Here is a 24,473-nt window from a genome sequence, read left to right as displayed (position 1 = left end):
ATTATCAAAAATTTTAGAAAAGGTAATGTACAATCAGCTTTATAACCATCTTATCACAAATAGCACAGAGTCAAAGTCACAGTTCAGATTTCTATAGGGTTCTGATAGTGAGAAAGTTATCTACACTTACAGTGAAAATGTACTTAATTCATTAGACAAAAAATTGCAGGCAACTGGCATATTTGTGATCTGCCAAAGGCATTAGACTGTGTAAATCACAATATCCTTTTAAGTAAATTAGAATATTATGATGTGACAGGAAATGCTGCAAAATGGTTCTTCAAATCTTATAGCTCTGGCAGGAAACAAAGGGTGTTATTAGGAAAAAGACATGTATTAAGCTATCAGGCATCATCCAGCTGGGAACTAATTACATGTGGGGTCCCATAAGGTTCCATCACAGGGTCCTTACTTTTTCTCGTGTATATCAATGACCTTTCATCAGTAACATTACCAGATGCCAAGTTTGTTTTGTTTGTTGGTGATACAAATATTGCAATAAATAGCAAATCAACTGTAGTCATAGAAAGATCGGCTAATAAAATATTTGTGGACGTTAATCACTGGTTCCTAGCCAATTCTTTGTCATTAAACTTTGAAAAAAACATACTACATGCTGTACAGAACTTGTAAGGGGGTGTCCCATGAGTATATGGGTAACATAAGATGACCAGCAGATAGAAGTGGAATGTGTTAAATTCTTGGGACTACAGCTTGATAAGAAATTCAACTGGGAGGAGCACACCACAGAACTGCTGAAGCGTCTTAACAAATCTCCATCTGCAATGCGAATTGTGTCAGACATAGGGGATATAAAAATGAAAAAGCTGGCACGCTATGCTTACTTTCATTCCATATTGTCATATGGGATTATTTTTTGGGGTAATTCATCAAACCAAGCTAAAGTTTTCTGGGCACAAGAGTTATATGTGGTGTGAACTCAAGAACATCCTGCAGAAGCCTGTTTATGGAACTAGGTATATTAACTACTGCTTCCCAATATATTTATTCCTTAAGGAAATTTGTCATTAAAAATATATCACTTTTTCAGACCAACAGCTCAGTTCATGGAATCAATACTACTGGAATCAATACTAGAAATAAGAATAATCTTCACAAGGATTTAAAGTCACTTATTCTTGTACAAAAAGGTGTGCATTATTCAAGAACAAAAATTTCCAATAACTTGCCAGAACCAACTGATATACAGGGTGTTACAAAAAGGTATGGCCAAACTTTCAGGAAACATTCCTCACACACAAAGAAAGAAAATATGTTGTGGACATGTGTCCGGAAACGCTTACTTTCCATGTTAGAGCTCATTTTATTACTTCTCTTCAAATCACATTAATCATGGAATGGAAACACACAGCAACAGAACGTACCAGCGTGACTTCAAACACTTTGTTAAAGGAAATGTTCAAAATGTCCTCTGTTAGCGAGGATACATGCATCCACCCTCCGTCCCATGGAATCCCTGATGCACTCATGCAGCCCTGGAGAATGGCGTATTGTATCACAGCCATCCACAATACGAGCACGAAGAGTCTCTACATTTAGTATCGGGGTTGCGTAGACAAGAGCTTTCAAATGCCCCCATAAATGAAAGTCAAGAGGGTTGAGGTCAGGAGAGCGTGGAGGCCATGGAATTGGCCCACCTCTACCAATCCATCGGTCACCGAATCTGTTGTTGAGAAGCGTACGAACACTTCGACTGAAATGTGCAGGAGCTCCATCGTGCATGAACCACATGTTGTGTCATACTTGTAAACGCACATGTTCTAGCAGCACAGGTAGAGTATCCCGTATGAAATCATGATAACGTGCATCATTGAGTGTAGGTGGAAGAACATGGGGCCCAATCAAGACATCAGCAACAATGCCTGCCAAACATTCACAGAAAATCTGTGTTGATGACGTGATTGCACAATTGTGTGCGGATTCTCGTCAGCCCACACATGTTGAATGTGAAAATTTTCAATTTGATCACGTTGGAATGAAGCCTCATCCATAAAGAGAACGTTTGCTCTGAAATGAGGATTGACACATTGTTGGATGAACCATTCATATAAGTATACCCGTGGAGGCCAATCAGCTGATGATAGTGCCTGCACACACTGTAAAAGGTACAGAAACAAGTGGTTCTCCCATAGCACTCTCCATACAGTGACGTGGTCAACGTTACCTTGTACAGCAGCAACTTCTCTGACGCTGACATTAGGGTTATCGTCAACTGCACGAAGAACTGCCTTGTCCATTGCAGGTGTCCTCGTCGTTCTAGGTCCTCCCCAGTCGCGAGTCATAGGCTGGAATGTTCCATGCTCCCTAAGACGCCGATCAATTGCTTCGAACGGTTTCCTATCGGGACACCTTCGTTCTGGAAATCTGTCTCGATACAAACCTGCCAACTCCGCATTTGTAAACATTGCACTGACTGCAAAACCACGTTCATGATGAACACTAGCCTGTTGATGCTACGTACTGATGTGCTTGATGCTAGTACTGTAGAGCAATGAGTCACATGTCAACACAAGCACCGAAGTCAAAATTACCTTCCTTCAATTGGGCCAACTGGCGGTGAATCGAGGAAGTACGGTACATACTGACGAAACTAAAATGAGCTCTAACATGGAAATTAAGCGTTTCTGGACACATGTCCACATAACATCTTTTCTTTATTTGTGTGTGAGGAATGTTTCCTGAAGGTTTGGCAGTACCTTTTTGTAACACCCTGTATATAACTTCAGCACCATTTCAGTGCAGTAATGTGTTCATTGTAAATAAGTGTGTGTTGTGTGTGTGTGGTCTAACTTCTGCACCATTTCAATGCAGTAATGTGCTCATTGTAAATAAGTGTGTGTGTGTGTGTGTGTGTGTGTGTGTGTGTGTGTGTGTGTGAAAGTATGTGTGTAAGTACACATTCTAATTTCTGCACTATTTCAGTGCAGTAATGTGTCAATTGCAAATAAGTTCCATTATACATTTTTTACTTTATAAATAAATAAAAACCTTTTTTTTTAATTTAGTAAATGAGTGTTTGTAAAATGTTTCTTTGATATAGTGTTCATTAAAAAAAATGATGATCATTCCACTTGGGATCTGTGGAAGGTACATTAGCTTATTTGTTTCAGTTGCAAATATTTGTCATGTATTATTGTTTTTCTGACATATTCTACATCCTGGAGGACCTCCTCACTACGGATCAATTGGAGTGAAAGTAAATCTAATCTAATCTAATCTAGAGAATGAGAGAATGTAATTCCACTGCTATCAGGACTACAAAAAGTAATGCAGATGATTTTGACAATGTTGCTGTAACTGACTGAAGTGTTCAGGCTGAACCTGCTTTGTCTCTGTTCTTACAACACATCTACATATCTAATAACATGCCATGTAAAAATGTCAAATTGAACATGGTGTGCAAAAAAGTGTTTCAAATCAAAAACATGGCCAATGCAAAGTCTTTCCATAACTTTAACAGTAAATCCACTAAAATTGTGGCAGTTATTGATAGCACCCAATGCAAACAGTTCACAGAAGTTGTTGGACTACATCTCTCACCTCTTGGTGTTCTCTGTTTATTTTGCAAGAGTCAGTCTAACTGGTCACTTGGCTGGACCATCTGTGATTTTTTCTCTGATATTCTCTCTGAGAGCTTGTTGGAAAGTTATACCAGAGAGCTTGGAAACGGCTACACCAGAATAAAGTACTGGTCAAGAATTTGAACAGGTTGCATTAACACTGTTATATTTCACTCACCCTCTGATTGAAAACCTTTTGTCAAGGGTGAAACTGCGATATGTGGCATGCTGGAATACACAATCAAGTTACAGTATGAAGGTTCACAGCTAAGACAACTGCATTAGGGAGGCATGGTTCAAAATATCACAGCATGTAAAGAAATATGTTGAATAAGCAGTAGAGAGCTCAACTGGGAAACAACATGATTTCACTACCTGTGGTCTGAGGAATTACTTGCTTTCAGTTGTTAATGATTAGTTTGTTAGAGTGGCATATCAATAATTATAGTACCACTAATTGTTGACAGTTGTTGATAGTTTTAGTGGGAACACAAAAGTGTTAGTAACTGACATATTTGTTAATCCAATCTTGACCAAAAAAGAATGGGCGTAAAGAAAAATGATTTGAAGAATTATGATTTTCAAAAACCGACATTAATTATAAATGTGAATTAAATTAGACATTTCTGGAATGAACTTATTGCTCTGCAGCGGAGTTTGTGCTGATGTGAAACTTCGTGGCAATTAAAACTGTGTGCCAGGCTGAGACTTGAACTCGGGACCTTCACCTTTCACGGATAAGTGTTCTACTGACTTAGTGACCTAAGCACAACTGACAACCCATCCTCACAGATTTACTTCTGCCAGCATCTCATCTCCTATCTTCCAAATTTCACGGAAGTTCTCCTGCGAAACTGCAGGACTAACCCTCTTGAAAGAAAGGGTATTGCGGAGAAATGACTTAGCCACAGCCTGGCAAATGTTTCCAGAACGAATTTTTCATTTTGCAGTGGAGAGTGAGCTGATATAAAACATCCTGGCAGATTAAAACTGTGTGCAAGACTCAGACTTGAACTTGGGACCTCTGTCTTTCCAGGCCTGTGCTCTACTGACTGAGCTACCCAATCACAACTCATGATGCATCCTCATGGGACAAGGTGAAGTAAAGCTGAAAAGGGAGGGGGGGGTGGTGGGGGTGGGGTGGGGTGATGGGACGAGAGTCATGCTTATATAGCTCAGTTGATATCACACTTGCCCATGAAAGGCAAAGGTCCTGAGTTTGAGTCTCAGACTGGCATACAGTTTGCATCTGAAAGAAAGTTTTAAATTAGTGATTGGCAGTTCTGTGACTTGAAGAAAATTGTTACTTGTCAGTACACCCGGAGGAAGGCGTAATGGTTTCTGTGGCAGTATGACGTAAAAGGAAGTGCTCAGCAGTACAGAGGTCACGTGCATGAACAAATTTGTAGGGTGATATGGCACAGGTAATGTATCATATCTAGAGCTTCCTTAGTTTTTTACTATTGAACACTAGATCTAAATCAATATCATTAAATAGAGATGTTCACTTTAAAAAAAGTTCAGAGTTTTGGAGTGTCATCTAATACACATTTATAGCAAGAATTAATTTATTCTTAGTAATCATGCACTGGATAACCCACCCAAACAGCTGAGTGTGTTAACAAACTGGTTTCAGGATTCAGGGAGTGAGCCAGCCCCGGATCGAATCCACCTTGCAGGTTGGCAAGAAGGACTGCCTGTATGTGGCTTTTAGGCCATTTTCCACATCCAACTAGACATTTAGAAACCATTCTCAGATCTGATCGTGAGATGTACTCTACATACATAAACTAAGGGAAAGGCAACCACTTACCTATAGAAGACTGGCACATAGCACACAGAAACACTTAATAGAAAGCAATTAACACTAGTTTCCAAGCTCTCGCTCTTTTTCTAGTGAGAGTCAACACATTAACACACAAACACCCAAATTGACATGCTTGCAGTAGCAGCAGACTTTTTACTGAATATTGATTACTGAAAGCAGTTGCCTGGGTATTCGGAGATGGGGACTATGAAGGAAAGAATGCATGAGACCAGGAAGCGTGAGGCAGGTCTTTTGAAAGATGACTCAGTGGCAGCAAATCAAGATGAAAGGAGTGCAGAGGGTAAAGCATATAAAGGATGGAGAGAGGGAGAGGTGGGGAGGAAAATTAAGGAAGGTGGTGGTGAGGAGGGAGACAGGGAGGGAAGAGGGGTGGAAATAAGGGGGAGAGTGGTGGAGAAAAAGAAGGACAGAGAATGAGAGAGAGAGAGAGAGAGAGAGAGAGAGAGAGAGAGAGAGATATTTACTCTAGAAGCAGACAGAGGGGCGCTGTCACTAACATAAACAAAAACTATGTAATAAATGCCTACTCCACAATGTGATGTGAAAACTCAGGAGAGTAGAAGAAGAAAAACATGTTTTGCATCCGAAATTCTTAGTTTGATTGCTTTGTATGGTTTGTTATTTTATTATTCTCTGTGTCAAATTGGTGACAACTTGGCATGAATTTGAATGTGACAGCAAGTTTACAAATGTTAAACTTGTTCTCAATGAATATATGACTACATTTTGGGCATTTACATGACTGGAGTTTTGCTGTACTGTAATCTCCAATGATAATTAACTAATTTAACAATACCATTCACAGATATTATCTGTTCAGAAATTCAGCTCTAGGACAGAAAAAGTTGTTAGCACAACTAATTTCAATTTGTTTTTACCTCTGTTTTTTTCTCTGCTAGAGAATAAAGGTGGAAGACAGGGTAATGTGCAAGACAGAGATTACTACTAAAACATGTTTCCACCTGTCTTTAAGTTCTCGGGTTTTCAAATCTCATCTGATGCAGTCCCCAACAAACAGTCTTTCCTTCTCATCCCATAAGGTAGCTCTCTCCTGACCCACAGTTCTGGGTGACTTTCCCAATATCAATCCCTTTTCCTAGACCTCTCCAGTCATTTTCCTAGACCTCTACAGTCATTTTCCTTCACCCTTCTTCCTTCCCCTTTAACCATTCTGCCTGAAGAAGGAGCCACTGGCTCCGAAAGCTTGCCAATCACAGTAGTCTTTTATGTGTGTGTTCTGCTGCCACTTGGTGAGTAGATTTTTTATCTGTCCAATTAAATAATTTTAGATAGCCTAAAGATGTACACAGACATTTACATCTGCAGCTACACTCTGCAAGCCACCTTAAAGTGTGTGGTGGAGGACAAGTCTGGTACCATTAGTGATTTTACCTCTTCTGTATTCCAATTCTCAGATTGTGTGTGGAAAGAATGACTGTCAGTAAGCCTCTATGTGAGCTCTGACTTCTCTGATTTTCTTGTTGTCATTATTTTACGAGACATGTGTAGGAGGAAGTAAAATGTTGCACCACTCTTCTTGGAATGTACTTTCTCGGAATTCCAACAGTGAACATGTATGTGTATCATGACATCTCTCTTGTACCATGTGCCACTAGAAGTTCTTAAGCATTTCTGTAATGGTTTTGCATTTACTAAATAATCCCATCATAAAAATGCACTCTTTCTGGGATTTTCTCTCTCTTCTATTAATACTACCTGGTAAGGATCCCAGACTGATTAGCAGTGCTCAAGAATTTGTGTCAGAAGTGGTTTGTACGTCACTTATTTTGAGGATGAATTGCACTTTCTTAATATTTGCCAATGAATCTCTACCAGGGATTTTTATCACCAATAATGTAATAGAGCAATAATAGGTCTCTCTGCCTATCTGTGCACAGTATGTTACAATCATTTATGCACAGCATCAAATGAGAGTCCTTGCACCAACTGTTGATTGTCTGCAGGACTTCCTGCATTCCGTTGCTATCAACTGGCATTGCAAACTTTCTATACACCTCATCATCAGTGAACGGCCTCATGGAGCTTCCAACATTATTTACTAGATCATTTACGTAAATTAAAACAATAATGGCATTGTAATATTCTCTCAAGGTACTCCTAAAATTGTAAATGAGAATGAATTGCACTTTTTTTCCAAATGCTTTCTGCCATTTATTCCCCAACATCCACTGCTGCCATAATTCACATAATTTCTGTGTAATATCATAGGTTTCTCATTTGGTCCAGATGTCCTTACAATGTTGAGCAATTTTAGTAAACTTTCTATTCTGTGATCAATTCCCTCAATATAGTAATCACCAGTGCTGAATGTATCTTGTAATACAAGATTCAGTATTTTAGCCTTTTCTCTGTCACCTTTAGTTTCAGTGCCAGTATAGTTACTGAGTGACTGAATAAATGATTTCACCCATTTATTGACTTTATTATGACCAAAATTTTTTAGGTGTTAAGCCGATGTGTATTACCAAACAATAAGTGATGGGAGCCTTTTGATGCTGCTCACCTTAAAACAAAATCAAAAACTGGAACAGTACACTCTCATGATCTTCTGTATGCTCAATTGCCCTGCTTTGGCAACCTGTACTAAATTACAGTTCCATCATCATTTCACACAGTTTCAAGGTATTGTGTCTTGCCTTCAGCATGAAAGAACCACCATTATGGTACGGGGTATCAATATTCCACTGTCATTAATGGGTATTCTCTGGAAATAATCTTTAGTTTCAGGAATTTAGGATACACTAGAAATTTATCACTGTACATGGAGATCAATAAAAAAGGGGTGGAGAGCAGCAGCTGATAAGATCAAGCCATGGAAAAGGATTTAGAACAACAATTTACTAATAACACAAACCAGTTTCAAATACACTGTAAGTTTGTGATCAGGATGCTTCTACAAAGCAGTAATGCTAGAATAACTGCTCACCAGTTCGAAACAAAAGATGATCAGTTTTTATTGTCATTATGATGAAGCAAAAAGTTATAAAAACCAATGTTCTAAGGTGCCATACACTCATAATTATTTCTTAACTACCAGCTTTGATCCTCAAATACATAGCCCTTGAGCATATATCTAAGACTACTTGCGTGGACAGTTTGGTGAAGTTACACACTCATTTAAAAGACAAATTGCATACTTCAAAGACATATGTAAAACAGATCTGAAGTAAACTACCATCATGCTTAGTGAACACACATTGTCAAAAGAATGAATATATATCACCTGGTCGTGAAAATCAGTATCCATGACACTGAGAAGAAACAAAACAATTCTCAGAATAAAGAGAGAATAGCTGTAGCCTGGACATTTCCATCTTTATAGGAATGAACAGAAAATCTACTCATCAGTAACTCCTAGAAATGTACATTTGTAAGGATGAATTAAAACCAACAGAATAACTAGAGTTGATCACTGATAAGAGATGACAAAAGAATAAAGATTAAAAAGAATTAAAAAAGAACACTAAATATAACTGACTGTAAGATATATAACACAATGAAAAATCCAGGAGAAAATAATGACACTGCTATGGAAATGAAGGATTGCTACTCACCATTCAATGGTGATGTTGAGTCGCACACAGGCACAACAAAAGGATTGCTAAACCAGTAAAATTTCAGCTAAAACGCTTTCTTCTGAAATAGACAACACATACACATACACATACACACACACACACACACACACACACACACACACACACACACACACACACGCTAGCCAGTGAGACCAGATTGTGAGCAGCAATGCATGATGGGAGAAGCAATCTGCGTGGTGCGGGTAAAGAGGAGGATGGGAAGGGGAAGGGGAGGGGAAGACCAGATAAGACAGCAGTTAAAAGACTGTGCATGTGTCAGTGAAACAGAAGACCATGCAGTGATGGAGTGGGAACAGGGAAGGGAACAATTGGATAAGGGACAGTGGCTAATGGATGTTGAGGCCTGAGGGATTATGGGAACGTATTTACTTGAATCTAAGCCGCACTTTTTTTCCGGGTCTTGTAATCCAAAAAACCGCCTGCGGCTTAGAATCGAGTGCAAAGTAAGCGGAAGTTCTGAAAAAATGTTGGTAGGTGCCGTCGAATATATGTAGCACTACACAGGCATGCTTTGCAGGCACAAATATAAATACTGGCGCCAAAACCTCTGCGGCAAAAAAAAAAAGGTGGAAGACGAGTTTTTTTCTCGGGCCCGAGTTTTGACCACTACATATTCGTACATTATCCAATGAAGGAAATACAAATTTCGTATTATTCATCTTCCAATGTAGCAGCATTTCAATGTACTACGAGAATCCGACTGGCAAGACTCTTTGGGATGTTTGTCAATATGGGAAACTCTTTCCTGAATTTTTTCCTACTTGTGAGAGGAGATGATTGCTAATAGGAACTTTTATGAATTGTGAATCACATGCAGTATTCTCTTCACCATAAGAATAATATGAATATAAACATTTTGTGGATCACGTATTCTTTCGTCTTTGCAGTTATCTCATTTAAATCCCGTCTGCCTAATAAACTACTAAAGTCGAAACTAGAGTGAGACAACAGCAAACGCAGAAGAATACACGTATCATGTCATGTTTATATTCATATTATTCTTATGCTTAATAGTGATAGTCAGAAATGAAGCACGGCAATTGACTAGATTTTTAAATCTAAGATGACTCTAATTTCGGTGCAGAATGTAATGTACTAAAAGAGGCGTCTGCAAAGATTTTCAAACGGAGAAAAATTTTCGCCAAACTCTTGTTCAGAACATCTTCTATCATACGCAGTCTATTATTTGGTTCTTGTTGATCACTATCAAAGAAAGCAGCAATGTAACAACAAATAGCAGTCTGTTGCCATTGTTTTGCTAATGAGACGATTCCTCTCTCTTTTTTAAAAAAAAATTGTTAGCGGTGGTAGCGCGCACGAAAGCGGCGACAGGCTGTAAACACTCAGTATCAGAATGTGACAAACAATGCATGACACAGTACAGTAATGCATTTTCAGCTTAGAGTGACATAAACACCTATAACAAAGAGAACAGCACTTATCAGATCAAAGAAAAATAAGCAATCAATTCAAACCAGACGTAGCACGTGAAAAAGAAAGGGTACCCGTATAAATACAGACGGAGCGCCTGACGCATAGCAATGGCAACCTGGTAAAGATTAACTGCTAAGTTTACGACTCGAACCAAACTACTGTAGCTGTATCATCATTCATTCGACCTAAATTATGTCTCATATTATAATGGACCATCTTTGTTTCGATTTGGAGGTGCGGCCTAAAACTTTCCTCTCACCTTGAATTTCGAGTCTCAAATTTCAGGTGCGGCTTAGATTCGGGAATTTTTTTTCCCCTTGATTTAGAGTCTCATTTTTCAGGTGCGGCTTGGATTCGAATGCGGCTTAGATTTGAGTAAATACAGTATATTACAGGGAGAGTTCCCATATGCGCATTTCAGAACAGCTGGCATTTGTAGGAAGGATTCAGATGGTACAAGCTGTGAACCCGACGCTGAAGTGAAGAACGGAATGTTGGGCAGTGTGCTCATCAAATGGATGGTCCAGTTTGTCGATGGCTTTTCATCTGGACAGATTCCTTGTTGGTTGTCATGTCCACATAAAACACAGCACAGTGGTCAACAGTTCGGCTTGTAGATTACATGACTGCTTTCACAGGTAGCCCTGCCTTTGATGTGATAAGTGATGTTTGTGATCAGACTGGAGTGTGTGGTGGTGAGGATGTATGAGTCAGTTCTTGCATATAGATCTATTACAGGGACATGAGCCATGAGGCAACAGGCTGGGAGCAGGGGTGAAGCAGGGATGGATGAGGATACTGTGCAGGTCTGGTGGATCACAGAATACCAATGTGGGAGGGCTGGGAAGGTTAGTGGATAGGATAGTCCTCCTTTCAGGGCACGACGAGAGGTAGCTGAAACCATGGCGGATGCTACTGAGTCACAAGGGAAATGCTCCTTTGTGGTTGGACATTGGAACTTAAGGAAATGGTGGGTGACTGAAGAGAGAAGGCATGGGAGATCTGTTTCCGCACAAGAATAATTTTGGTATGTGAAGGCCTCATTGAGACCATTGGTATATTTTGAGAGCGACTTCTTGTCACTACAGATGCAACAGCCACAGGTGGCTAGGCTGTACGAAAGGGACATTTTGGTGTGGAATACGTGGCAGCTGCCAAAGTGGAGGTATTGCTGGTGGTTGGTAGTTTTAATATGGATGGAGGTACTGATGTAGCCATCTTTGAGGTGGAGGTCAAAATTGAGGAGGTGGCTTGTTGGACTGAGAAGGACAGGTGAACCCAATGGGAGAGAAGGTGTTGAGTTTCTGGAATAATGTGGACAGTATGTCCTCACCCTTATCCAGATCAAAAAGATGTCATCAATGAATCTAAACCAGGTGAGGGGTTTGGGGTTGTGGATGGTTAGGATGGATTCCTCCAGATGGTCTATGAATAGGTTGGCATAGGATGGTGCCATGTGAGTGCCCATTTCCATACTCTGGATTGTTCGTAGGTGATACCTCAAAGATGAAATAATTATGGGTAAAGACATGCTTGGCCATGGTGACCAGGAAGAAGGCTGCAAGTTTGGAAACTGTCGGGAATTGGGAATGGAAGTATTCAATAGCAGCAAGGCCACAGGCATTAGGGATGCAGTGACAGGGAAGAGGCACCAATACTGATAAGCACAGCATGCTGTGGTAAAGGAACAGGAACTGTGGAGAGTCAGTAGAGGTAATAGTTGTTGTCTTTCATATAGGAGGGTAGGTTGCAGGCAAGCGGGGCACCCTGAGATAAAGGAACAGCAACTGTGGAGAGTCAGTGGAAGTAATGGTTGTTGTCTTTCATGTAGAAGGGTAGGTTGTGGATAATAGGTTGAAAATGTTGGTCTAATAGAGCAGATATTCACTCAATACGGACACAGTAACCAGTTGCAAAGGGGCAAGGAGTCCCTCTTGAATTATATCAAGGTCTCACTAGGGACTTCAAAGGCCAAATTTACTCTCACAACCTTGTACAGAAACACATCTCCTGTGCCTTACCTCTCCAGTCATCTAGCAGCTTCCAAAGCCCCACCATCTTGCCAGAATGGAGTATTTCTCTCATGACTCAGTGCCGCTGAGTACTGGAGCAACTGAATCACATTCTCTGCCATGGTTTCAACTACCTCTCATTGTGTTGTGAAATGAGGAACGTCCTACTCACTAGTCTCCCCGCCCTTCACACAGTAGTATTCTGCTGCCCACTGAACAACATAAGGGCCAGTTTCCACGTACTTTAGACATTTACATACAAATTTAAGACATTTCTTTAAGTATTAAGTGAAGAATTTAGGTTGTTTTCATTACACACATATTTAATAGTACTGTATCTACTCGGGGAATTAAAGGTTTTAAGTTCAATCTTATATTTCCTTTCAAAACGCGTAAAGTACGTATCGCGCATACACGATCTAAGGCCTAATTTTTTGGGTATACAGGTTTTGATTTTTAACGTTAGTTTAACTGCATTACTTTACTACATTAGAAGTATACACGTATATTAGTGTTCCACATAACTTAAGTGGCTTTTGTCATCTGTAGCTAATAGAATATTATTGTTATTGCCTAGATAAATTTTGTAAAAAATATTGTACACAACCATGAGTGAGAAGTGTTTGAGCTGCCATAGGAAAGTCAGTTCTGGGGTTCTGTGCAGCTGTTGTGACAGATGGTTACATTGGGGTGAATGTAGTGGCATGGGAATTGGGGAAGTAAATTGGTCTCTTCCATGGTATTGCAGATTATGTTAAAGGGATAGGAGATAGGAAATAGCAGAACAGGAAGGGAAGATTAGAGCCCTTCAGGCTGAACTGGATAGTGCTAGGGAGGAGGGGAGGAGGGTGAAGACAGTTGGGAAGTGGTAGCAAAGAACAGGGGCCACAGAAAGAGAACAGTATCAGACACTTTCATCATTGGCACAAAAAATAGGTTTGCCTTGCTACCTCAGTCAGCTAAGGAAGAGGCTCAAGTAGATGTAAGTGTAGTCAGCACTCAATAGACTTTCATTAGGAAACCAACTGTTGCAAAAAAAGAAGAAAGTAGGAGGAAAGTTCTGTTGTTAGGTAGTAGCCACGGAAGAGGTGTGGGCCAAATTTTGCAGGAAAAATTAGGTGACAGGTACCAGGTCACAAGTATTTTCAAGTGCAGTACATGTCTTAGCCAAGTGATAGAGGATGAAGGATCATTGTGCAAAGGTTTTACAAAGCAGGATCGTGTTGTGGTACTGGGTGGAGCGGGAAACAGTACTGACAGGGATCAGGGCTTCAATATTGAGTGAGACTTGGTAAAAATACCATCTGCAACAAACCATACAAATGTTGTCTTGGTTCATGCTTTCATGTGGTATGATCAGCCCAAATTGAACAGCTCTGTCAGGAGGGTCAACATGGAGCTAGATCAGCTGCTTCGGGCGGCTACTTTGTCAAGCATGGGTTTGGTTCATGTTGATGGTATTGGAAGGTGGTACTTCACAAGACATGGCCTGCATCTCAATAGGAAACGGAAGGGTAAACTGGCTGGGATGATAGCAAAATCTTTAAGGGGGGGGGGGGGGGGACTGAAACTCATGGGAGTACTTTTTTAGGCTAAGATCAATATCCAATCATCCTACACTGACTGAAATTAAGCTAAGTGAAAAATTCAAACAGGCAGGTACTAGAGATGTGAAAATATCACAAGAGTCTCATAACAGTACAGCAAAACATAATGTCAGTATGTCACAAGATTCACATAAAAGCACAGTAAAAAATAATGTTAATATATTGCATTAGAATATCAGGGGATTAAAAAACAAAGTAGATGAGCTTCTTGTTTATAGAAGATTTAGAAACTGAGGGTGGAAGAGATGTACTATGCCTGTCTGAACATCATATAGTCACAAGTATGGAAATGGTAAATGTAGGTGGATATAAGCTTTCAGCTCGTGTAAGTAGAGACACTATGGAGAGAGGAGGAGTTGCCATATATGTTAAAATCAGTCATAGTGTGAAAAATTTGGAAACTAAAAAATTTTGTGTATAGCAACACACAGAAGCATGTGCATGTGAGCTTAAACTAAATAAAGGCACTTTTATAATTGTAACTGTGTATAGGTCCCCATTGGGAAATTTTCAACTATTTTTGAAAAACTTGGATTCTTTGTTGAGCTACCTGTCAGACAAAGAAAAGGAAATTATTGTTTGTGGGGATTTCAACATAGATTTTCTGAAAGAGTCAGATAGAAAGCTTGACCTTGACGTATTACTTGGTTCTTTCAATTTGACATCAGTTATTGATTTTCCTACTCGGGTGGTACAGGAAAGCAGCACACTGATAGATAATGGTTTCATAGACCAAGATAAATTTAATCAAATAAAAACTTTTCCTGTTAAGAATGGTCTGTCTGATCATGATGCACAGCTAGTTACAGTATATGATATAGCTCCATACAGTAATGCAAAACAGTCCTCCAAAATAGTGCGTTCTATTAACGATTTAACACCTCAAAATTTAAGGGAAAGCTTGCAATGGTTAGACTGGGCTGAGGTGTACAGGGAACATGATGCTAATTTAAAATTTAACCTATTTCATGATACGTTTGTGAGTATATTTGAAAACAGTTTCCCTATGAAAACAGTGAAATATAATTGTAAGAAAGCGTGTAAAAACCATGGCTTATTAAAGGGATAAAAATATCTTGTAAACAGAAAATGGAAATGTATCTTATAGCTATGAGGAGTAATGATCCCGAAACAATGAAACATTATAAAAACTACTGAACTGTATCAAAAATTAAAACAATTTGGAATATTGTGAAAAAGAAACAGGGCAACCGAGAGCACAGGAAGACTGTATTTCTATCAAACATGATGGAAAGTTTGTTGACAAGAAGTCAGAAGTAGAAAACATTTTTATTAATCATTTTTAAGTGTTTTAGAGAAAATAGGTTTCAGCTATTCATTAGAAAATGCAGTGCAGTATATGGAAGAGGCAGTACAAACGCAATTTGATAAAATTGAAATTCAACCCACCTCTCCTACTGAAATTAGGAAAATAATAATTTCACTCAAATGTAAAAGCTCACATGGAATTGATGGCATTTCCAACAGAGTAGTAAAAGCTTATTCCCAACAAATAAGTAGGATTCTCAGCCACATATGTAGTAGCTCACTGAAACAGGGAGTTTTTCCAGATAGACTGAAATATGCTATTGTTAAACCATTGCATAAAAAAGGGGATTGATCTGATGCTAACAACTACCGCCCAATTTCACTTCTGACAGCTTTATCAAAATTTTCTTGAAAAAGTAATGTATTCAAGAACAGCATCATATATTTGTAAAACTGAAGTACTAACAAAATGTCAATTTGGTTTTCAGAAAGGTTTTTCAACAGAAAATGCTATATATGTTTTCACTGATCAAATATTAAATGCAACAAATAACCGAACATTGCCTACTGGGATATTTTGTGATCTCTCAAAGGCTTTTGAATGTGTGAATCATGAAATTCTTCTAGATAAGCTTAAGTATTGTGGTATGAGTGGGACAGTGCACAAATGGTTTAATTCATACTTAACTGGGGGAATGCAGAAGGTTGAAATTTACAGATAGTCTACAAAAACCAGCAGATTCCTCTAATTGGGGAGGTATCAAGAATGGTGTTCAACAGGGTTCAGTCTTGGGTCCCTTATTGTTCTTAATATACATTAACGACTTGCCACTCTATATTCATGAAGATGCAAAGTTAGCTCTTTTTGCTGATGATACAAGTATAGTAATCATACCCAAGAAGCAAAAATCAGCTGAGGAAATTGCAAATAATGTCTTTTGTAAAATTATTAAGTGAGTCTCTGCAGATGGTTCTCACTAAATTTTGAGAATACTCAGTTTATACGATTCTGTACAGTAAATGGCATAACACCATTGATAAATATATACTATGAAAGGAAGTCTGTTGCTAAGGTAGAATGCTGAAAATTTCTGGGTGTGTGCTTTGATGAGAAATTGAATTGGAAGAAACAAATTGACGATCTGTTGAAATAGTTAGGTTCAGCCACTTACACTATTAGGGTTATTGCAAATTTTGGTGATAAACATATCAGTAAATTAGCCTACTACATCTATTTTCATTCACTACTTTCATATGGCATCATATTTTGGGGTAATTCGTCATTAAGAGAGAAAGTATTCATTGCACAAAAGCGTGTAATCAGAATAATAGCTGGAGCCCACCCAAGATCACCTTGCTTACATTTATTTAAGGAACTCGGGATACTCACAGTACCTTTGCAATACATATACTCACTTACGAAATTTGTCATTAATAACCCATCCCAATTAAAAAATAACAGCAAAGTGCATAGCTACAACACTAGAAGAAAGGATGATATTCACTATTCTGGATTAAATCTCACTTTGGCACAGAAAGGGGTGAATTATGCTGCCACAAAAATCTTTGGTCATTCACCAAATAGTATTAAAAGTCTGACAGATAGCCAAACAACATTTAAAAGTAAATTACAAGAATTTCTGAATGACAACTCCTTCCACTCAATAGATGAATTCTTAGATGTGAAGCAGTAACTGTAAAAAATAAATAAATAAAAATAATAAATAATTAATTAATTATTTTGTGTAAAGAAATCTTATGTTCAAGTGACACGTTCCACAACATTAAGAAATGTCGTATTCACGATCTATGGAACAAGGATTAATGTATGTATGTATGTACACAATATCATTGTTCATCCCTACTCCATCCCTGGTCCCAACCCATTGCCTCCCTGTAGTAGACCTAGATGCAAGAACTGACCCGTACATCCTCCCACCACCACCTACTCCAGTCTGGTCATAAGCATCACTATCCTATCAGAGGCTGGGCTACCTGTGAAAGTAGTAACATGATCTAGAAGCTAAACTACAACCACTGAGCTGCATTCTACGTGGGTATGACAACCACAAGCTATCTGTCTGTATGAATGGCAACTGCCAAACTGTGCCCAAGAGACAGCTGGACCACTCAGTTGCTGAGCACATTGTCCAACACAACATTCTTCACTTCAGTCACTGCTTCAAAGCCTGTGCCATCTGGTTCCTTCCTGCCGACACCAGCTATTCTGAAATGTCTGGTGGGAACTCCCCCTGCAATATTTCCTGCATTCCTGTAAACGCCCTGGCCTCAACCTTTGTTAATCATTATCCTTCATCCACCCACTGACTTCCCTGTTCCCACTGTAGCACCAAGCAGCCTTCTATTCCACCAACAAACTGAAAGTCTTTTTACTTCTGTTCTTTTACACCCACACCTCCCCCCCCCCCCCCCCACCTCAATTTAACCTGTCGCCTGCACCTATCTGCTATGCCTGCCGTCACAAGCAGCACTTCACTGTCTCTCAGCACTACACTGCTATCCCTCCCCTTCCCCAGCCCAGCCTCCTCCTTAACCCCACTACCCATATTGCTTTTCCTATCATGTGCTGTTGCTTGCAGCCTGACCTCGGTGGCCAGAGACAGTGATCATGGTTGTGTATGTTATGTTCGGGTGAATGTGTGTGTGTTTTATCTATTACTATTTTAGAAGAAGGCCTTCTGACCAAAAGCTTACTCGTTTAGCAGTATTTTTGTTATGCCTGTGTGTAACTTACCATTTCCAGTATAGTGAGAATAGCAACTTCATAATACTGTAAGATAAATAAATTAATGACAGCAAGGTATGAAAAATAAAAGACTAATATGAAAAGGAAATTAAAGAGGAGCTTATCAAAATGCAGAGAATCCTAAGTGATAATGGAGAGAACATTAACACTGAAAACTGCCATATACATGAGACAGTCAAAATCACAAATATCTAACATAAAACTTCCATGGAGTAACAAAGTGAACAACACTGAATGCTAAGCTTTCATAAACAAATATCAATAAGATTATAACACCCTAAAGCAAAATACATGGCATGGTAAAATGTGTTGAATATCTTTTGTAACAGATGACTTGTAAAATTCAAAGATGATGATAATACAAGACCTGAAAAGAAAGGACTGTGCCTACCAGAGAACAACTATTAATTCAAGCTAGGCTATTAGGCAAAATGCACAAGTATGTGAAAACAGAAGTCAATAACCATCATGGTATATCTCAGTTAAGGTTCACTGTATAATATGTGCTGTAAGTGATCTAATGTTTCTGTACTTTTATTTTTCTGTTTCTTTTCTCATGATTTAATCGTCAGGTATAAATGTCAAAAATTAAGTCTTACTGGTCAGTTACAGATCATTTCTCTGTTTTGTCTGATAAGTGTAGTGCTTTTGTCTCAATTTTTGTAAAAATACTTGGAAAAAAAGACACGGGGCCATGGGCAAATTGGTAATGGCAATTTCATTCCTCCTGTTTCTTAGTATTTTTGTAGACCAAATGGTAGAGTTCAAATAATCAGTGCCATGCTTATTTTATGTAAAGAAACCATTCTCTCTCATCTTCAGTGAAATGTAGCATATTTAGCACCACATATAATTTACTAATTATGCTACCACTCTGGCCAAAAATTACACTTTATATCACACGCTTGTTGTATTGTGTCTGTGAAAAAATTTAACTGGATCATTTTGTTTAGTTTCATTCACTGTCATCAAACAATTTAACGATTTGATGGACTTCACATCTAATACAAAAAGCTTTCTTAATGTAACAACATATAACAGAGTTAGATTTTTACTTAAAACATCAGGAGCTTGGTAAAAGAGTTGTTGTGGAATTTGTTGATGAAACTGTATTTATACTGATGGAATTAACATCTAACACATAAAGCTTTCTTAATGTAACCACATATGACAGAGAAGTTAGAGGGTTCGACTGCTGAGCTACTTTTAGGTTTTTACTTAATACATCAGGAGCTTGGTGAAAGAATTGGTGTGGAATTTGTTGATGAAATTGTATTTATACTGAAACAGAATGCTTTCACTGAAAGAACAAAAATTGCAAAATTATTCCATACTTGGAATAGCTACGGGTGATGAAAGCATTTAATTCTTTAGATTCCTGCAAGGAAATCATTTTTCATGCAATGATCAAGAAATTTAGGATCCTCAAATGTTCAATAACAAAGTAAAAATATACCTCATGGCCACTATTATAATTTATCAGAATAATTGGAGTCAGGAATGTAAGTTCTGCCTAACTTTAATGTTTGTATCAAACAAATCTTGACTTCGTCAGGAGACAGACAGCTGACAGCAGAGTGTGTAAAGTAATGCTTTATTTGAAGTATTAGTTACTGTTTGAAGTATTAGTTATAAACAGCAACTGAGTTGTATAAAAGAAGCAGCAGTAGCTCATTCCACACTGTCTGTTTGTCTTCTAACTTATATATACTAAGTAATCCAGAAGTAATTCCCAAAATAATCAATGTTACTAGATTAGAACTAGTTGTTCTTGGTATACTTTCCTGAAGTAACCAGAAAAGGCTGTTTCTGCCTGGTAATATACAATTCTGGCTGTACAATAGCTGTTTTATAACACATACAAAAAAATGAATGCAGTGAAGTCTTGATACACTTGCATATGAACAAAGTGTCTTATAAAATTTAAAAATGTTTCTCCTATGTATCATCACTGTTGCATTATCACTTAGAATAATTATAATTAACAGAAAGTAACTATTACCTCTAATTTGTATCTTTTACTTATCAGCTTTTGAAACCGTCACTGTCAATATATCGCTTTTTTCTATGAATTTTAATTGCTTAAAGATTTGGACTCACAGAATTTTACAGTCATCTTACAGCCTTCTGCTGTGAGTCACTATCCATACACCCTGTCTGAAAGAAACGTATAATTTCAAGATGATTATAGTCCAAAACTTAGCCCACTAGTCACGGGTGGATTGCTTAATATTTACCTCAAATTTGTCACTGAGATAGAAATCTTCTTCCCATTTATATGATATGAGTTGCCTTGATTATTTTTGAAGAAAGTCTCAGTAACAACCTTGAGGCCTTTGAGAAATAGACTCCTCACTACGTCCAATTTGTTGGAAGTTCAAGCCCAACACCGTGATTACAAGCCTCCACATCACCACTCTTTAGCAATGGGCTCAGCAGTCACTATCAGTCAATATCAATGGACTACATTCTTTCAATAACAGTTACAAGTCATATCAAATAATGGGTTCTGAAAATCTTGAATTAATAGTCACAGTGACAAAATTCTCAATAATGTACTATTCCTTTACAGTGTAACATGCAAAACCAGGTAAGATACTCAACACTTTTGTTGCTCTGAATGTCATCACTTCATAGTCCTTCAGAGCACAGTAAGTGTCACCATTTGTCAGTGCCACCACACATATAAATTTTCATTAAAGATATGGAAGCATAAAATATAATTATCTTTGTATATTACTGTAGATGAAGTTGCCTATTCCACACCATTTGTTTCATTACATGTTAAATAACTGACAGTGAAAAGTGGCTACAATGTTTTAGTAATAACAACAAATGCACAAACAGCTTTTCTTAACCACATGTCAATAAGCATTTAATGATGCAAATGAAACATTTGGTAGGTATGTCTAATACAATAAATGGACTTTAATATGTTAAATGTCTACTTCCTATTTCAGCTGAAAATTTTTGACTCCTGGTCTAATAACAAATATTATAACTAATAAACACTATTGTTTAATGTCAGTAAAATGTTAAAACACTGTGGAATGTAAAAAACAGAAGAAATGAGATAAAACTTCCTTTTATGGTAAGGTAGCAAGGGATGGATACAAATAGAGAAAATCAGAAACAAGAAATGAAATGAACACAGCCCTTTTCTCAAATGATATTCTGTGATTCAATATTCCTAGATTCCTTAAAAGTGTTTGACACAGTATTCCACTGGCAATTGTTAACAAAGGTTTGAGCATATGAAATAGGTACTCGTATACGAGAATGGCACAAAGACTTCCTAAGTACACTGACCTCGACAGCAAATGTTCATCAGAGACAAGGGTATTGTCATGAGTACCACAGCAATGTGTGATAAAGACTGCTGTTATACGAGAATGGCATACATAAATGATCTAATGGATAGAGTGAACAACAACCTGCTCCTGTTTGCTGGTGACGCTGTGGTGTATGAGAAGGTGACATCAGAAAAATTTAAGTTAATGCAGATGAATAGGAAAAGTCCTGTAATGTTTAAATACAGCTTCATTAGTGTGCTGCATGACACAGTCACATCTATTAAATATCTGGATGTAATGTTGCAAAGCTACATGAAATAGAATGATCATGTAAGGGCTGCAGTAGGAAAGGAGAACGGTCTAGAGCACTAGTGTGACCCATTCTTGAGTACTGCTGGACTGTTTGGAATCCCCATCAGATCAGATTAAAGGAAGACACTGAAGTAATATATAGGTGGACTTCTAGATTTGTGACTGGTAGGTTTGATCAAAACACAGGTATTATGGTGATTCTTTGGGAACTCAAATGGAAATCTCTGGAGGAAAGGAAACGTTCCTTTTAGGGGAACACTATTGAGGAAATTTAGAGAACCAGTATTTCAAGCAGACTGCAGAATTATCCTAGTGCCACCAACATATATTTCACATAAGTACAATAAAGATAATAGAAATTAGAACTTGTACAGATGCATGTAGAAGGTCATTCTTTCTTTACTCTATTTGCATGTGGAAAAGGAAAGGAAATATTAGTAGTGGTACAAGGTACTTTCGGCCCCTCACCATATTGTGTCTTCCAGAGTATGCATACAGATATAGATCGATATCATACTGAAGCATAGAAAATCTGTCTCAGAAAGAGTGTCAAATGGATGCAAAACGAGGTATAAAAGAGGTAATAAATGTGAATTTACATTTCACAACAGTATAACACAACATTTACATATTTCAGTTTCATTGTGTCACCCAGTGCCACCAATAGCAAGCAACTGGTTAACCAGATTTTGATGCATCCATTCATTTTACAGCTCTTTGTAATTTTCAGCACGAAAGGAAAGATTAAAAAGTGTAGAGTGGGCAACAAGAATACTTTAGTGGAAAGACATGGTTTTTACAGAGTTATCTTGTACGCTATGCAACAACAATCAAACGTTTGATTATTTTATTGGTAACAGTGATGACCTGCACTCCACGTACTTGCATAATTGTATATAAACATTTTAATTTGCAGAGAACCTGCTGCTTTGCAAGTTATATTAAATTATTCAGGAATTACTTAAGAAGTTTATTTCATTCATGTGCAAGTATTGTAAATACTAGTTGAAAAGAAGTGCGTAACATATCCTGTAGTTATGTACATTTATTTTACTAGGTGGGGGTCTGCAATTTCAGCGTACAGATAGTCCAATAATGTAGAGAAATGGGTAATAAGTTCTGCATTTGCTTCAAAATGTTGACAGATTTCAGTTTTCTGCTTCATGTCTGAATGTAGTTTACCAAGCACTTTGGACTGGTCGTTAGCTACCATTCTAACAACCATAATCCATAAAGTATTCTCTCCCTCTGTCTCTCTTGCTCTCCCCCCCACCCTCCCCCTTCCTCTCTGGCAATAAGCATGTTGTAAGAGAATTGTGCCTCATAGAAGAATTTAGAAAATAATGTTCAGATATCAATGCACTTAACTGACTCTCTCAGATTTCATTCCAGTGACACATGAGTGAAGAGATCTAGAATCCTGGTTCTGAAGTAGATATTTAAAATATGAAACAAAAATATCTGAATAACAATATGTACAGCAGAAGAAGGGCATAAAAGTGTGCCAGCAAAAACTGAGGCAAATGGGCACAGTTAATAAAACCATGAAAGGCAAAAGACTCATATTGCTTGGTTTTATAATAATTAATGGTGCCCCACTACCCCAAACCCATTTCTTTGTCAGACATGGTGAAGTATATATCACTCCCCTCCCCCGCCTCTCTCTCTCTCACACACACACACACACACAAAGGTATTTGCTCCATATGAGGCAACCACTGATTTCAAAGTTTGAGATTTAGAAGTATTCTACTCTCTATGCTTCTATCAGCAGCCATCCAAGAATTGGTGTTGTAGCATCTGTCTTCTGCAATGATACTTACTTAAGTATACTGAACATTCTTTATGAATATTTGATGACTTTACATACTATACTAAGCTTTATATCTTATGGTATTAAGTTTTTGTTTTGACCAAATACGAAAAAATAAAAAAATAAAAAATAAAAAAATACTACAAACATGAACAGAGCAACATTCTCACTGATGATAAACAACCATTTCTTACTAACTGCATTTTTTTATGCTCTATCCAAAAAGGAAGATAAATTCTAAAATTAAATGCACAAATAGTTTTAAAAAACAATGCACTTTAACTGTATTAATTGCACCAAAACTACCAACAAAAAGATTACAATTCAAGGGTAGTGAGATTACTGTGTTTGATTATTTGCATGGAAATAGAACAGAGGATATTATGTTAGAAACTGGAAGAGTTTGAAAACTCTGAACAAGAAAGAATTTTATACAATTTTTGTTTTTTATGTGAGAGAGATATAAGAGACACAAATTCAGCCTTGTATGACAGATGAAGATGGAATCCTGTTGCTAAAAGATACAGAAAAGAATTCTACATCAGAAATTAGTAGAGAAAAATAACAGAAAATACACTGACTACATGACCACATTGAGTGTTGAAACCTGCAGGTGAGGAAAAACAAATAAAAATCACTATATAACTTTCTTCACTTAAGATAAAGTTGTTGCTCCCATTATGCATGTGCATGAACTAAAAGATTAAATTGTTATAGCAAAAATATGTACATAATAAAAAGAAACACAGCCATAGCTTCAACAGCTCAGACGCAACTCAATGACCTCTCACTATGCTGTAACACCTGGAATATTAATGACATATTTTCTTGTCAAGAAAGCACACAGTTCAATCAAAAAATTCAGATGAACAGCACACACCTGTACAATGAAGAAAAATAGTATCCAACACATAACAACACATCAAAATCATATATG

General features: G+C 37.8%; 1 protein-coding gene across 1 annotated transcript in view; it reads right to left on the bottom strand.

Moving 5' to 3' along the window:
• LOC126237003 (regulating synaptic membrane exocytosis protein 2) overlaps positions 1-24,473 on the bottom strand; it is a 1,236,422-nt gene that overhangs the window by 726,679 nt on the left and 485,270 nt on the right. The gene's annotated exons all lie outside the window — the stretch shown is intronic.

Source organism: Schistocerca nitens, chromosome 2 (genome assembly GCF_023898315.1).
Source record: "Schistocerca nitens isolate TAMUIC-IGC-003100 chromosome 2, iqSchNite1.1, whole genome shotgun sequence".
Classification (NCBI taxonomy): domain Eukaryota; kingdom Metazoa; phylum Arthropoda; class Insecta; order Orthoptera; family Acrididae; genus Schistocerca; species Schistocerca nitens.
Note: the sequence above shows the minus strand (reverse complement) of the source record. Positions and strands in the feature narration are given on the sequence as shown.